This window comes from Haliotis rubra, unplaced genomic scaffold, assembly GCF_003918875.1.
Source record: "Haliotis rubra isolate DU_JTF1 unplaced genomic scaffold, ASM391887v1 Scf1034, whole genome shotgun sequence".
NCBI lineage: Eukaryota > Metazoa > Mollusca > Gastropoda > Lepetellida > Haliotidae > Haliotis > Haliotis rubra.
Genome location: NW_025764931.1, coordinates 35900 through 51416, shown reverse-complemented (window position 1 = coordinate 51416; position 15517 = coordinate 35900). Strand labels below are relative to the sequence as shown.

General features: G+C 42.2%; 1 long non-coding RNA gene across 1 annotated transcript; it reads left to right on the top strand.

The window, feature by feature from the left end:
- Positions 1-5044: 5044 nt before the first annotated feature.
- LOC124273480 lies at positions 5045-12259 on the top strand. Its single transcript, XR_006897662.1, has 4 exons — positions 5045-5255; positions 7063-7192; positions 9119-9154; positions 12050-12259. It is a non-coding gene; the product is annotated as an uncharacterized LOC124273480 (long non-coding RNA).
- The last annotated feature ends 3258 nt before the right edge of the window (positions 12260-15517 follow it).

Genomic DNA, 15517 nt, shown 5'->3' with positions numbered 1-15517 from the left:
ACTAGCATGCCTGATAATACGTATGTGAATTACGTCACACTTCTTGTTATGCAATCGAATAGACACTTTAATGCTAGCACAGAAATGCGTAAAACAAATTTCAGTATGTCATGTTTGAGTCATGGAGTATTAATTGACAGATAATTCGGCGTGTCCTGTAACACTCTCGCACTAAAACAGTTTCAAGCCACATCAAGTGGCCATTCTGATGAACAGCAGAACTTCAGTACTTCAGTATAGTAGTGTGTAGTTTTCATTTCTACGTCGTCTTGAAAGTTTTTCTTCTGTTTGTTTAATTTGCTTCACAATGTGTGATCTGTGTGTAACAGCGTTTTGAAATATAGCATTCTCACCGCTGGGAACGTTCGAGTTGTAGTAACTCCAGTCACCAGCGTGGTGGCGACAGACCAAGGATCATAACAACACTGGATTCGAACCCACGACCAGTGGACCAAGGACGACCTAGACCACCGGACCACACTTGAAACACGGAGGAAGACATACAAAGTGTCCTGGTATTCTTCATGAGAATAACCCACGTAAATACCTACAGTGAAAGTGAATGATGTCCCAAGGCCATAGGTTTGAAGCGTATTTGGCATCTGTAAGATCACACATGATTCTTGATGCCGCTCTGGTTACATTCATATAACATACAGATATTTATAGTCATTAACATTTACAGATAAAATACATGAGCCAAAACTGACACTTATAATATAAGCTTTAAGTGCAAATGACTAGAGGTTGATGTTAGAGCATAGATCTTGAATCAAAGGGCAATAACAAGGAGGTTCATATACAGCCCGACTGATGTTTAATAACTCACACCCCGCCTTGAGGATAACGGACCTTTGAGGGTTGTTACCACTTTCTACATCAAAGTTGTCAGACACTACATTATGTGTTTTACTACAAATTTATGGTGCGAACTTTATCCCTGAGATAACTCAAGGCATCTATCCTCCGATCTTTCACAGCTTCTTTCAGGATGTAATATAAGATGAGTGGTAACCCTCATCTTCATACACTATATTTCATACATAAACACACGACATGTGGAGTTAGCGCACACTGGGTCTGTAGATGGCCAATCTTTATCAAATAAAGTGTTTCCTCCAAAGCTAAGCAAAATCGGAATGATTCAAACTAATATCAAAGAGACCATTTGAATAATCAAGTCAGTGTTATCCATGACAGTATTTCCGACTTTACGGGTGTAATACATTTGTATGTGATTGTACGTTTATTTCAGATGAACTTCACAAAAGCATATCTGTAGTCGGTGTTATTCATTAATGAAATACAAAATGTAGTTTTATTAACTGCTGATACATTTGATTATAAATATTTTTTAATCTATGAATTTTCAAATTTCTTATCAATGTTTCATCATTACAACCTTATCGGTTATGGTGTATTCTCATTAGCGGATGCAAGAATTGTCAGTAATATCGCAGGGTCGACCGGGCTACATGCATCTTCAAATTAATAACCTCTAGGCGACATATATGATGATGGCATGAGCACATTTCCACCACATAACAATGACACACAACGAACCGATCAAGCAAGTGTAACTTCAAAATTCCAAAATCGAGAGATATAAGGAGACATTACTTCTAGTAAGAAAGAATTAAGAACAGCAATCGCTGGTGACGTATGAAAGCAAATGGTATGACCGCCAACCATCTTGGAGGACCATAGGGGTAAGGTGGAAATCTCAGTTCACGTTTTGGGATCAGTTAAGGGTAATGCCTCCACGATATGTCCAACTTTCATTCACCCCACTAGGCCTATTGCACATGAGTCTCCCAATGGCGATTTGAGTCTGGGAATCTGTCTTACTGCTTTTGTTGCGTCGTGAGCTTCGGCGGCCAACGAGGTTCCGCTTTCTGTTGTCCCTCACTTAGGTTGTTTTCGGTTATAGAAAGGGCAGATCTGACCTCATTCCTTCTATGTTGTATTGATGGAGGTGAGTACTGACGACGAGCAAACGGTGAGCTCAGTCTTGGTGACGTGGTTGACCCACGCTCCTTGCATATTAACAAAGCGTGTCCCTATGTTGCCCCGATAGTACTGTCCACTGACCCTTCCTTGGAGTAATTGCCCGGCCACAACTGATCCACTGCCAATCGTTCGTGAGACAAAGTTTGACACTGGTTTCATGTTCATTTCCACGTCGCCATAGCACGACGACGCTTGTCAAGGAAGTGCAATATGGATTGGGATACGAGACCAGAAAGGATTACTCCAGTTTCAGCTTTGTGTACACCGCTGACGTCGGTTGTCAGGAGCGGCACAACGGAGATGAGCTGCATGTAGACGATTTCTTCTGACCCGTAACGCGTACTGCTGTAGCCTGTTGAAAGCTTACACCGGGTTGTTTCGCCGTTCTAGATCTATAATATCCTATCAAGTCGTGTAGCGCTACTGCGTGCTTCACATGCAAATCAACGGATGATTTGGTATAATTTTACTTTTTTAGCGACAAAAGAGATGTGACGTAGCTAGAGATTGTCGTAAGAGACGACTAACGGGATCGGGTGGTCAGGCTCGCTGGCTTGGTTGACACATGTCATCGGTTCCCAATTGCGCAGATCGATGCTCAAGCTGTTGATCACTGGATTGTCTGGTCCAGATTCGATTATTTACAGACCGCCGCCATACAGCTGGAATATTGCTGAGTGCGGCGTACTACTAAACTCACTCACTCGCACTATGACATTTGACCTGTATTAACATGAAGTGATGGCATCGGTTGAGCCTGTCTCGTCTGTTAATTGTTAACGCCCTTTATCATATTCATCATATTTAATTGATGGTCCCTTTCTTCGCGCCTTTGTCTTTCTTCAGATTCCATCTTTGCTTTTTCCATATCTGCTGTTTCCTCTAAATATCAAAGATCTTATCCTCTTCTTTTTCATTTGATTCACGAAATCCTTCCATTACTAGTTTCAAAACAATTTCTAGTTTTGATTTCCGCCTTTTCTTTTCACTCGGCTTGTCCTTTTCAGCTGTTTCTCTGTTCTCGTTACCAATACCTTTTGTGTTCTCAAGTTCTTTTTCTTTTGTTTTCCCGTCATCTTTTCCATGTACTTGTTTTCTTTTCAGATTTGAGTTATCATTCTTTTTCTGTTTTTCCTGTGCTACTGCATCAATTGCGTCATCCTTTTGATTAGTTTCATCATCTTCATTTCAACGGTAACGAGGCTGGGCGGTTTCCCAGAATCGTGTCAAGTTCTTTATAGAATTTGCTGGTTTTTCGACCCTATCCACTCTTTCTTATGTTTGATTTGCATTCTCTGTATGATCTTACGACGGTTTTCACATTCAGAGACAGAAAATACTCACCCAAAAAACTTTTACTTATACCATGTAGCAAATTTGCACCTAGTGCTGGCTAGGTGAAAATTTACATATGTGTGTAAAACTTGCATATAAGCAAATGCGTTCATACGACCAAAATTGCTCACATAAGTATATTTACATATGTGTAAAGTATACTTATGTGAGCAAACGTGGTCGTGTGAATGGGGTCTTTGCTTTAAGAGTCTGTGAGCAACTGGTATACAGCTATACGAAGGGCGTTACCCAGGTGAGGTGTGCAGGAATCCAGGCACACTCTTGGAGTCTAAGGGCTGCTGCTTTGTGCTGTGGTCCTATAAGGTCAAGAATAAGATGATCCGGATGAGGTACCACTAGTCTGTCTCACGGTCCATGAACTCCTTTACTTTCCCTTCCGCCCAGTCCTTTCCGCAGAGCTAAATGAAGCAAGTCTAGATTTCCTCATGTTCAGGCCTGAATCTCCCATCTCACTGGGGCTCCTTTTCAGTTTACATGGTACTGTTTGTTTCTGTCAAATGTATATAATCAGAGACTAAGCGTTAGTCTAAAGTACCGATTGAGTCTTGCCATATTGGCTTTTTAGGAAAAGAAAAACATTTTAGTACACTGTCATTGAATGTCTATATCTTCCAATTTTACGTTTCTAAGTCTTTCATCCAGATTTACCAAAATCAATGTTTGTTCTTCTCAGATAGTACAGTTATAAACATATTTTTATTGAATTTTCAAGTTTTATCAACTCTCTTCATTATGTAACTGTATAGAATCCGCACGTGGGTGTAATTAAGACATGTTAATCGTTTGTTCTGTTATTTTGTGCCCTGTTCTGTTATAAATCCTTTGTGTTAATCATTGAACCTTTTCTAAGACTCCGCTTTGCAAGTCACTTAAATGTCAATATTTACCGTTTTTAAGGTTTTGTGCCTGCCACCATCCTTAACTGACGCCTATACTATAGTGATGTCTTGTCTACAGAGGCACAACTCGTCACAAGGAATAGAGACAGTTAGGCTACACACGTTTATCTCTCTAGGACACTTGCAGCCTTGCAGATGCTAAGGTACTTGGTCGTCACGACATAGACCCGGGTTCGATTCCCCTCACAAATACAATTCGTGCCGCCAATTTCCGGTGTGCCCCACCCTGATGTTAAATGCTGCTAACAGCGGCGTAAAACATCCTCACTCACTTGACATCACTTTCACATGTCAACGTAAATACCATTCATTGGAGTGTAACGTGAAATCTCATCTGCCGACCACACATTCCAAATGAGGTTTCTTCGCTCCACCAAGGCAGTGAAACATTACTTGATATGCATGTCGGCTGCCACATGTTGGAGGACGTTTCATGAAGTATTTGTATTTAGAAAGCGTTAAAAACCTTCCCCCAAGACATTCTGTAAACTGTACATTCGTTGTGTTTCTAAACCTTCACCGGAATGGCGCTCCCAGCTGCAGCCGTCTGTGGACAAAGTCAAAACGTCTTTGTTTCAGTTTATGAATAGAGAGGAACGAGGGAACTAGTATTTCATATACAGATAGCAAATGTACTCCTGGTCTAGTTTCCTGAACATGTGTGTGCCAGCACCGTGTAAACTTGTGTTGTGAGTAAACAATATCTCTACTCTCAGATTGAGAGTGTGTCGATGTGACCTGCTGGCTGTTGCACTTTTTTGGAGATAAAACTTCTATAGCTTAACACCGCTAACTTGCTTGCAACCTGCAGAGCGTCCTCCTGGCATGTGTTGCAATTCCACTCTGCGAGGGGATTCCCCAGTCTTGTTGTGCTTGGCTGAAATTTCCTCAAATCTCGGGAAGAGACCTTGAAACGAGGCTGCTGCTGGTTCCAGAAACTGCGCAACTCCTATAGTGGAAGGGGACGAACTGCCATCAGTCGATACAAACGTAAGTACTGCGTTACTGGAGTCTGTGGGGGGGAAGTGGTACAGCTGCTTGACAACTAGAAACACTGAGCATCCGAGGTATTCGTGTAGATAAACGTTCACATTCGACATTGATAGCTTACACCTGGGCATGTGGGGTTAGAATCCTTCTGCAAAGGTGTCGTAATAGGTTGAAGCGAGACTTTATATTTAAGCTTGCCGATATGTGTTCCATTGTTTAGAAGGCTACAGGTAATGTCAATCACTGGATTGTTCTTACTCATATATGAATATTGATACTGCGTGGTTAAACAGCCAACAAATAAAATAGTTCAGTGTATGAGTTTGATTCCAAGCCCTAGAAGGTAGGTCCTACAACAGAAGATTACGAAATTCATCCAAAACAGATTGGAAGTGTTAATAGTTTCTGTTTCATAACTTCCGCTGAAATCAGTTTATTACCTGCATTGGTTCCTGTTCCGTTGTTTGCTGATTCACCTACAGTTTCACAATGAGCATTGATCTCTGTAATGCTTGTTAATTCAGTCAGGACCCTATCTGTCATAGATTCGTCCTTGCCGGCGATCTACGGCCTTCATTTTACGACTGTTTTATAGTTTATTTGTCTCATGTCTCAACTAGTTTCTATCTAAATCTGTTATGCATGCCTGTTACTGGTTATATTGATATCTATTGTCGACGGGAATGTATAACGTGTACATATAGCAAATAATCTTAACACAGTATGGCTGAAATGCCGTGGACAAGGCCTCGGGAAAGCATTAACGTCTCTCGACCTCCATGCTCCTGGTCTAACTAAACTAAAGTTATGAACGTCTGTATTTAAGCAAGAGTTCCACTCATCATCAGTAGCTGGGGTTAGATCCTGCCCATACAGGTGGTTTTATCGCTGAGTTGCCAGTGTCACATGCCTGTTCTGTTCTAAATACCCTGGAACAATTCGACATTCTACCATGACTTCAGTAAATACTGGATTGTGAGGATTAATCAAAGGACATTCAACGAACCAGATATATATAGTTATATACCTTGGTGATGCTGTCAAAACATAACCATGTATTTTTTAAAATCATAATAACGCGGTCATGATGCTGTCAGAATGGAGATATATAGATTAAACGTTGGTGATGCTGTCAAAACATCACCAGAGTATATAGATTAAACGTATGGTGATGCTCTAACAATTTTATAGATTAAAAACCTCACGCTACGCGTTCGGTATTAAATCAAATGCTGTCAAACATAACCAGAGTTAGATGCTAAACATAACCAGAGTTATAATTTCGGTGATGCTGTCGAAACATAACCAGAGTATATAGATTAAACGTTGGTGATGCTGTCAAAACATCTCCAGAGTATATAGATTATTCTTGAGTAAGTTTAGAACATTTCCACCCATTCATGATTAACCAGGTAAGGACGACGTAACGAACCTATGCAAAACATAACCAGAGTATATAGATTAAACGTTGCTGTCAAGTGGATAAGGTTAATCTACCAGTGATTGAAAAGAATGTTGCAGTTGCGAAACTGCTGATGGGTAATGTCCTTCGTTTTAAGAATAGGCTTCTATAACTGTAACGCTTATTGCGGTAATGCGTACTTCATAGACTTTTAATTAATCAGTAACACATATAAAACTGCAGGCAACAAATACAAATAATGTAATACAAGTGCCGCTGGTTTAGTTATCAGCCAATCAGGATATAGTGCTTTGCTTGTTGCCGAGACCTATGAAATCTGGCAAAATTCAAAACGCTTAGTTTGCCGATCAAATGCGATGGAAATATTCACTCTCTTACTTAAAGGTGGTGTATTGTGGACCGTCGAATCACTACGAGAGACTCCATTTGAAAAAAACAGCGATGGGCATACGTGAAAGTCATCCGGCAGACCTTTCAAGTGCAGGGCAGGCGATGGATTCGTCAGGGCAACCTTGTCGGTACCTTCCAAACTACTACTACTACCACTACTACTACTACTACTACTACTACTACTACTACTACTACTACTACTACTACTACTACTACTACTACTACTACTAATAATAATAATAATCTGTGCCAATCAACTCAGGAGGACGGGGTTTGATTAATGTGGAGGCTCTTCATGTTATTATGAATGTTATTGTGTTCTTTTGCACATACATGTGTATTTATTTATCGGAGGATCCTCTGGTGATGCATATCAAGACTCATGATGAAAGCAAGGAATTCCACAGCTATTTAAGCGTGCCAAGGTTGTTGGACAGAATCTGAAATTTGAGGTAGATTTTGTTGATGGCGATGTACTGCTGGACGGTACAGCGATGGGAGTAAACCAGGTGAAGTCCTTCACCAAGTCTGCCCAAAGTCGGTTATGTTGGAGAAGCTTTCTGAGAAGCCATTGCGTCGTGTGTACACGCAGTGTGTGGAACAGAACAGTCGGCTGGTCTTAAATGTGAAATAGAGGGCTTCCTTATTGCTGCCCAGGACCAGTCACTTCCCACTCGCAATCGCCAAAATGTGATTCTTAAACAAATTATCAATACGAAATGCCGATGTTGTAATGAATTTACATAGACTGCCCAACACCTTGTCAGTGGATGCCCTTCCTTGGTTCCCATAGGTCGTTGCTTCTACTACCGTCTGCGCTATGTCTGTGGCTTTGACTCCGAGGTCCATCCATGGTACGACCCTGAACATATCTAGGCGTCATGGAAAGTGATTCTTTTAAACTTCTTTGGAATAAGCCCATAAACAGCCTCAGATGTATTCCAGCCAACACACCTGATCTTGTCCTTTTTTGATAAAGCCAGTATATTTATTCATATCATTGGATTTTCTTTCCCTTTCACAACAGCGTGATTGGTAAGATTCAGGAAAAGCATGCTAAATATGCTGACCTCGCCTTTGAAATGTCTTGTTTGCATCCCAAGTACACTGTCGTCAGACTCCCCATTGTTCTTGGTGCCCTTGGTTTGGTACCTCCTGATCTCTTGGCGCAGATTATCAGAGTGCACGGGTTCCCCATCGGGAGCACAGCCCTTCTGACACTCTGGGTAATGCAGAAGGCTGCGGTGTTGGGTAGCCTACATATTCTCCGGAGAGTCCTTGGTGGGTTCGGCTATGCAGCGTTTCTTGGGAGAAGTCCCATTCGCTGTCTGGGCTGCGTGTAGAGGGGGCAAGGGCCCTGAGCTGATGATGAACCTTACCAGCGGGACTGTGACAGGATGCTACATACAATTTTTAATCTGTAAAATATAATTCAATAACAATAATTATAATAATTATTCCACAGTTTCTGGGCTTCATACATTGTATCCATGGAGAGAATCGAACCTGTGTCGTAGGCGTGACGAGCGAACGCTTCAACAAGGCTACACCATTCGAGCCAAGGATAAAGGACATAATCTCTTGTTGGTTTTGTTGATGGTTCCGTACTGCTGAGTGTCAGCCAAGCGAGGTGCCATATCAAATGGGCGCAGGTTCCGTTTTTCTTTACCACTGTACCAAGTTTCTTGAACGGTGTGTTGGGAAGTAGTTCGCTTCAATACATACAGTCGGCTGGCTGGCGCCATGTCCACGATTGGAGTAGTTTTATTCACTGTATTCTTTAAAATATCGCATTTTTTCTGGTGACAATATTTATCATAATTCAACATTTCTACCTATTCACTTCCGATAAAACATGCTTCAGCAAGGTTTATAATCGATTATGTTTGATTTTCGACTTGTTTCATGACTCCAATACTCAATTCACAAACACTGTTGGAAGGTATGTCCGAATTTGTCTCGGTTTTCGGTTGTCTCTTTAAAGCTTGGGGGATAAATATAAAACGCAATGTGTCTATACATGGAGAGTGAATGGTCCTGCTTGTTTCAGGTTGTGCTGAGGATGACAGATATCCACCACTCGAAGGTACGTGTGGTCCTGACATCCATGAAACGTATGTTTTGTGTACGCATATACATATATGTCAAGTAACATGTATATATATACTGTAAGCCATTAAAAACGCAATTTGACATTCATACTTTCTTTACTCACACCAATTTCAACATATATAAACCTAACTGGCAGATATGTTTTAAGTGAACATCTGTGAATAATTTCATCTGAAAATGTCCAGTCAACAACAACATCAGTGACGCAACAACGACATCAAACAACGGAGGGGTCACTTGCAGTCAATATCGTGTGTGTCCACCGTGCGCTGCAAGACATGCTCGCAGTCTTTGGGGCATTGAAAGACACACATTTCTCAGGAACAGCTGTTGGATGGTCTGCAGCCTCTGATGGTCTATGGTCTGATCATGACACCACCCCTTCCAAAACGATCATGTTCAAGGACACAGTTTGGCGTAAGTCATTCTCCTTTTTACGTCGATAAATCTGTGGACGTCCATTTGCAAAGGATAAGTTAAACCTGGATTCATCTGACAAAATGACATCTGGCCATGTCCTGTTGCCAAGATTGGCCCCATTTGCTGCCCATCGCTGTCTGGCAAGTCTGTGGCGATGCAATAAGGTTGGACCACGGTACGGGTGACGACACCGGATGTTGAAGGCAGCAAGGCGTCCTTGCACCTTTTGGGCGCTGAAATGACGTTGACTTGTCCCAATTGTCCTCCTTGCCTCATCATCAGCTGTTTGGAACCGATTTCGCAAGTGTGAAACTTGAAGCGGTGGCATTTTCTCAAAGTGATTGAGTTCCACAATTCCTTGTGCTTTTACAGGGCCTGGGTATAGGTAATGCATGTGCACAACGTGTTTCATGAATGTGGTTGTGTTTACGAGAAATGTCAAAGGTTCAGTTTTAAGTATCAAAGTTCATGTGAGACGTATGCTCCGGGACTCGAATTCGAAATGGGCCAGAATAACAGCCTTTTATCCCTACATCCTCTGTATCGCAGGCAAAAATCTTCAATAGAACTTTTGTGAGTTTCAGGACAACAAATACCAATTGCGTTTTTAATGGCTTACAGTATATAACGTTTGTAAATAGTCAGTAGCTTGTACCATCCGGGATTCGAACCCACACTATGAGAGTCAGGCTCCTCATCGAAAGGACACAAAGTCAGTGATCTAACCCTCTGAGACATCGCAGATTCCGCACTGAAAAAGTGTAATCTCAAATATAATTTAGGGTACATTCTGTATTCTGTCAGTATCTGATGCAACCCAGCTTCTTCCGACTGCGCTTCTTTGCGCTCGTGCCACTGACCAGCTTCATAATCACAGCCTGGGGTATGGCGTTCCACACCCGGAGTAGAGCTGCTAGTACAGAGGAGAGTGACACCAGTAAACACGGTGCCCTAGTTCATCCCAGATATGTTCTGTCGGGGTAATGTGAAGAGGGCAGGATGATGGCACTGATAACTGCTGATGTCGTCTTCATCATTGAGTTTCATAATCATATGTTCATGTAGTTTCAGCTTTACGCGCTGTGGGATCTTAAAACGACGGTCTTGAACAATTTCGTAATTTGATCTTACTATTTACAAACACGAACAAGTGTGAATTCCATCGTGAATGCTACAATCAAGTCAGTGTTTCAGATCCGTCCCTCTCTCTAGTAACTTTATTACGGTTAGTGGTTTGCGTGTTTCAGATCCGTCCCTCTCTCTAGTAACTTTATCACGGTTAGTGGTTTGCGTGTTTCAGATCCGTCCCTCTCTCTAGTAACTTTATTACGGTTAGTGGTTTGCGTGTTTCAGATCCGTCCCTCTCTCTAGTAACTTTATTACGGTTAGTGGTTGGCGTGTTTCAGATCCGTCCCTCTCTCTAGTAACTTTATTACGGTTAGTGGTTTGCGTGTTTCAGATCCGTCCCTCCTCTCTAGTAACTAGTAACTTTATTACGGTTAGTGGTTTGCGTGTTTCAGATCCGTCCCTCTCTAGTAACTTTATTACGGTTAGTGGTTTGCGTGTTTCAGATCCGTCCCTCTCTCTAGTAACTTTATCACGGTTAGTGGTTGGCGTGTTTCAGATCCGTCCCTCTCTCTAGTAACTTTATTACGGTTAGTGGTTGGCGTGTTTCAGATCCGTCCCTCTCTAGTAACTTTATTACGGTTAGTGGTTTGCGTGTTTCAGATCCGTCCCTCTCTCTAGTAACTTTATTACGGTTAGTGGTTTGCGTGTTTCAGATCCGTCCCTCTCTCTAGTAACTTTATCACGGTTAGTGGTTGGCGTGTTTCAGATCCGTCCCTCTCTCTAGTAACTTTATTACGGTTAGTGGTTGGCGTGTTTCAGATCCGTCCCTCTCTCTAGTAACTTTATCACGGTTAGTGGTTGGCGTGTTTCAGATCCGTCCCTCTCTCTAGTAACTTTATCACGGTTAGTGGTTTGCGTGTTTCAGATCCGTCCCTCTCTCTAGTAACTTTATTACGGTTAGTGGTTTGGCGTGTTTCAGATCCGTCCCTCTCTCTAGTAACTTTATTACGGTTAGTGGTTGGCGTGTTTCAGATCCGTCCCTCTCTCTAGTAACTTTATCGCGGTTAGTGGTTGGCGTGTTTCAGATCCGTCCCTCTCTCTAGTAACTTTATTACGGTTACGTGTTTCAGATGGTCCCTCTCTCTAGTAACTTTATTGCGGTTAGTGGTTTGCGTGTTTCAGATCCGTCCCTCTCTCTAGTAACTTTATTACGGTTAGTGGTTGGCATTGATGTTCAGGAAGACTCCTTCCAATTTGGCAGCAGATATTCGATGGGTGTATTTTCAGGACTAAACACATATGCATTCGGTGAGGCTTTCAGTCACATGTACCTGTACCATGCCACACGGATTGTCATAGCCCTCTGTTTTTAATGTTTCAGTCAATGAAGGACCAGTCGAAGAGGGAGGTCGAACAGTGCGAATTGAACCCCGTATGCACCCCGCAGCGATGCTCGACTGAACCCACTGTTCATAATGAATCAATGTCATTTCGTTGATAGCATGAAACTTTCGTACAACAAACTGTAAGCAGTATAGCCAACTATGGTAGCACACGTTCTGAAAGCTTCAATAAACATCATTCTGTAACTCGTATCTGGCTTAGTTGTCTTACATTGTATACAATACAGGAACTGTATCAGATATGTGATTCTGTTACATACACTCGGTTATGATAATCATTTTATTGTATCGCGGAATGATAAACATATCCTTATCTCTACCTGAAACAGCTATATATTCACTGTCTTCCGTCTCGAACCTCTTTTCACGATGCACACGCTGAACTGTTTCGTATATCTTCAAAGCGATTTTCCAAAAGTTCAGCGCGAAATGTCAATGTTTTACAACTAAGGGCCATATTTGAGTTTGGTTTCTTGATGTGACCACGTGGAGTTCATAATGTGTAGCTGGACCGCAGATGGACCCATGTGGAGATAACTAGCTGCCTGGTTAGGTTTATGATGTGTTGGGTAATTACCGTAATGATAAGCTGATAAAATTGCCATCAGGTCAGGGCTTATAAGCTACATGTGCTTCAACCTGTAGGTGTATGTAAATATATCAGACGATTCCTCCATTGATAAAAAGTGGGATCTATGACATACACACACGCACGCACACACGCACGCGTGTACACACACACATATACACACACACACATACACACAAACACATAGTCAATTTCACAGATGCATCACACTTACGGTCACTCAAGTACCCGTGTATTATGTCAGTGAAGCCATCAGTCGAATGTCAGATGCACGGACACAATTGTTATGAACAGGCACAGTTCATATAGTGCCGACAATCAAGGATACTTTAAAGTTTGTGGTTTGGATTTGACGCCACATTCGAGCAATAATCCAGCGATCTTTAGATAATCTGGACCTGACAACTCGTCATCTCTATCCACGGAATACGATCCCGCCACATGACCCGTTTGGTCCACGTATTGCCACCAGTAATGTTAATGTGGTGCTATCCTTCCCAGGGTCGCCGTGGGTATATGTTTAGGGATTTGGTCCAGGTTCAATGTACGTAGATGTATCACATTTGTGGGAACAAACAACAGACAGTGAGCTAGCAGGAACATTATCGTCATGTAACATACGAGAATGACGGTATCTCTTTTTTTGCAAAGGAGGCAATCGGGGAGACGGCATGGTAGTAAAGAGAAACTCCACACACAGACCATGAATTCCTCAGATAACACACCTATCTTTGAGGAACAGACTCAGATAATTTCATACTTTACACAAACACTGCCTTCAGGACGTTTACCCATGGGCTGATAAGCGGATGCTGCATTGTGGATTCTTTTAAAGAATTACGTGAGCACGGAGATACATGTCCACAGCCTGGAATGTATGGGTAATGTTTCATTGATGGCGTGGGTTTGCATCCTCTATAGCTGAACTCATCCACCTGCACAGGCCATGAAGGCAGATTTGATTTCAGACTTCCAGCTTTTCCATTCTCCAACAACACATTTCCCACAGATGCTTTTATCTAGCTAATGGTGGAGCTACTGGTTTAAGTATCGAAACACAGCACTGAAAGAATTAATAGGTGGAATATATAACTCTGTTCTGACGTCATTGGTACTTCAGCATTTAAAATGCCACTTAACTACCTTATCTAGATAACGGATTTTCTTGGGTGTTCGTTTCTGTAGTTAAGTCTTGAGACGGGCGGGATGGTGACCTCTTCCAAATCCATTTTACTCGAACTGTGTCTTGCAGTTCGTCAGCAGTGCTTCGCGTGGTAGTGTTGTTGCTATTGATATCAATCAGTGGTTTGTCTTGGTTATTCACAGGACGTCGTGGGTGGGATATTCCTGACCGTAGAGTTGATTATGTACATCATCTGCAACTCAGCACCACTGTATCTTGGGGAATCGTGTGTGTTTCAAGTATGTTTTATGATATAATGACAACTATTCACTTTTACGGGAAGGGTTCCATGTATCGCATGTATCCGTCAAGGATCACCACTTCATCTTGCGAGTGGATGAATGTTATATTACTCCTACATCCATCAGCGATTATGCAAACGCTATGAACGCTACGTTTCAGAGATTTCCGTGTGGGAAATCGTCCCACAATCGCATAATCAAATGTGACTGATTTGATGTCAAGTATGAGGCCCGAGTGACCGTGCAGACTTGCTCGGGAAAATTAGAAGTCAACTGGGTTGAATCAAGATTCGCCAAGATTATAGTTACCTGTTTGTCTGCACCATGCTCGCTCACCACAGCCGTGAACGTTCTCTGGGTCTTTTCCCCCGTATTAAGCTGACACACTAATATGATAGTAACAATGTCAGCACCATGCTCGCTCACCACAGCCGTGAACGTTCCCTGGGTCTTTTCCCCCGTATTAAGCTGACACACTAATATGATAGTAACAATGTCAGCACCCTGCTCGCTCACCACAGCCGTGAACGTTCTCTGGGTCTTTTCCCCCGTATTAAGCTGACACACTAATATGATAGTAACAATGTCAGCACCCTGCTCGCTCACCACAGCCGTGAACGTTCTCTGGGTCTTTTCCCCCGTATTAAGCTGACACACTAATATGATAGTAACAATGTCAGCACCCTGCTCGCTCACCACAGCCGTGAACGTTCTCTGGTTCTCTTCCCCGTATTAAGCTGACACATAGTAATATGATAATAACGATGCTAAGGAAGTAACAATGAGCACCCGCTCCGCACCACAGCCGTGAACGTTCTCTGGGTCTTTTCCCCCGTATTAAGCTGACACACTAATATGATAGTAACAATGTCAGCACCATGCTCGCTCACCACAGCCGTGAACGTTCTCTGGTCTTTCCCCGTATTAAGCTGACACACTAATATGATAATAACGATGCAAAAGGAAAGACAAAGAATCCCAACTGTGTACGATGCAATCAACTAACGTTAGACTGGACTGTCCACAAGACCTCAGTCTTTGCCTTGTACTACATTCTACAGTGGTGGTGGGATTGTCGATCTCAAAACATTATGCCATGAATTCCCTTTTGCATCAAATTGGTACAAAAATATACCCACGTACCTTTTAATATTATCAACAGCCACTGCAATATTTATCCCCGGACGGCAAACTTCTTTTTTGTCTTCATTTGCTTTCATTTAAAATCATATATATTCGAAAGGCTCCTGAATATATTTGCATAACTAGACAAAACGATTGACTAATGTGTATGATACATCAATTTGGAGGTGGAAAACAGAAACAACCTCCACGTCAGCCTAATGTCCACCGTGGACCGTCCACCGTATCTCGCAGTGCAGCGCTCGATCGCAGGAAAGAGGTCTTTATAATGAAAAGCTAAACATAATGG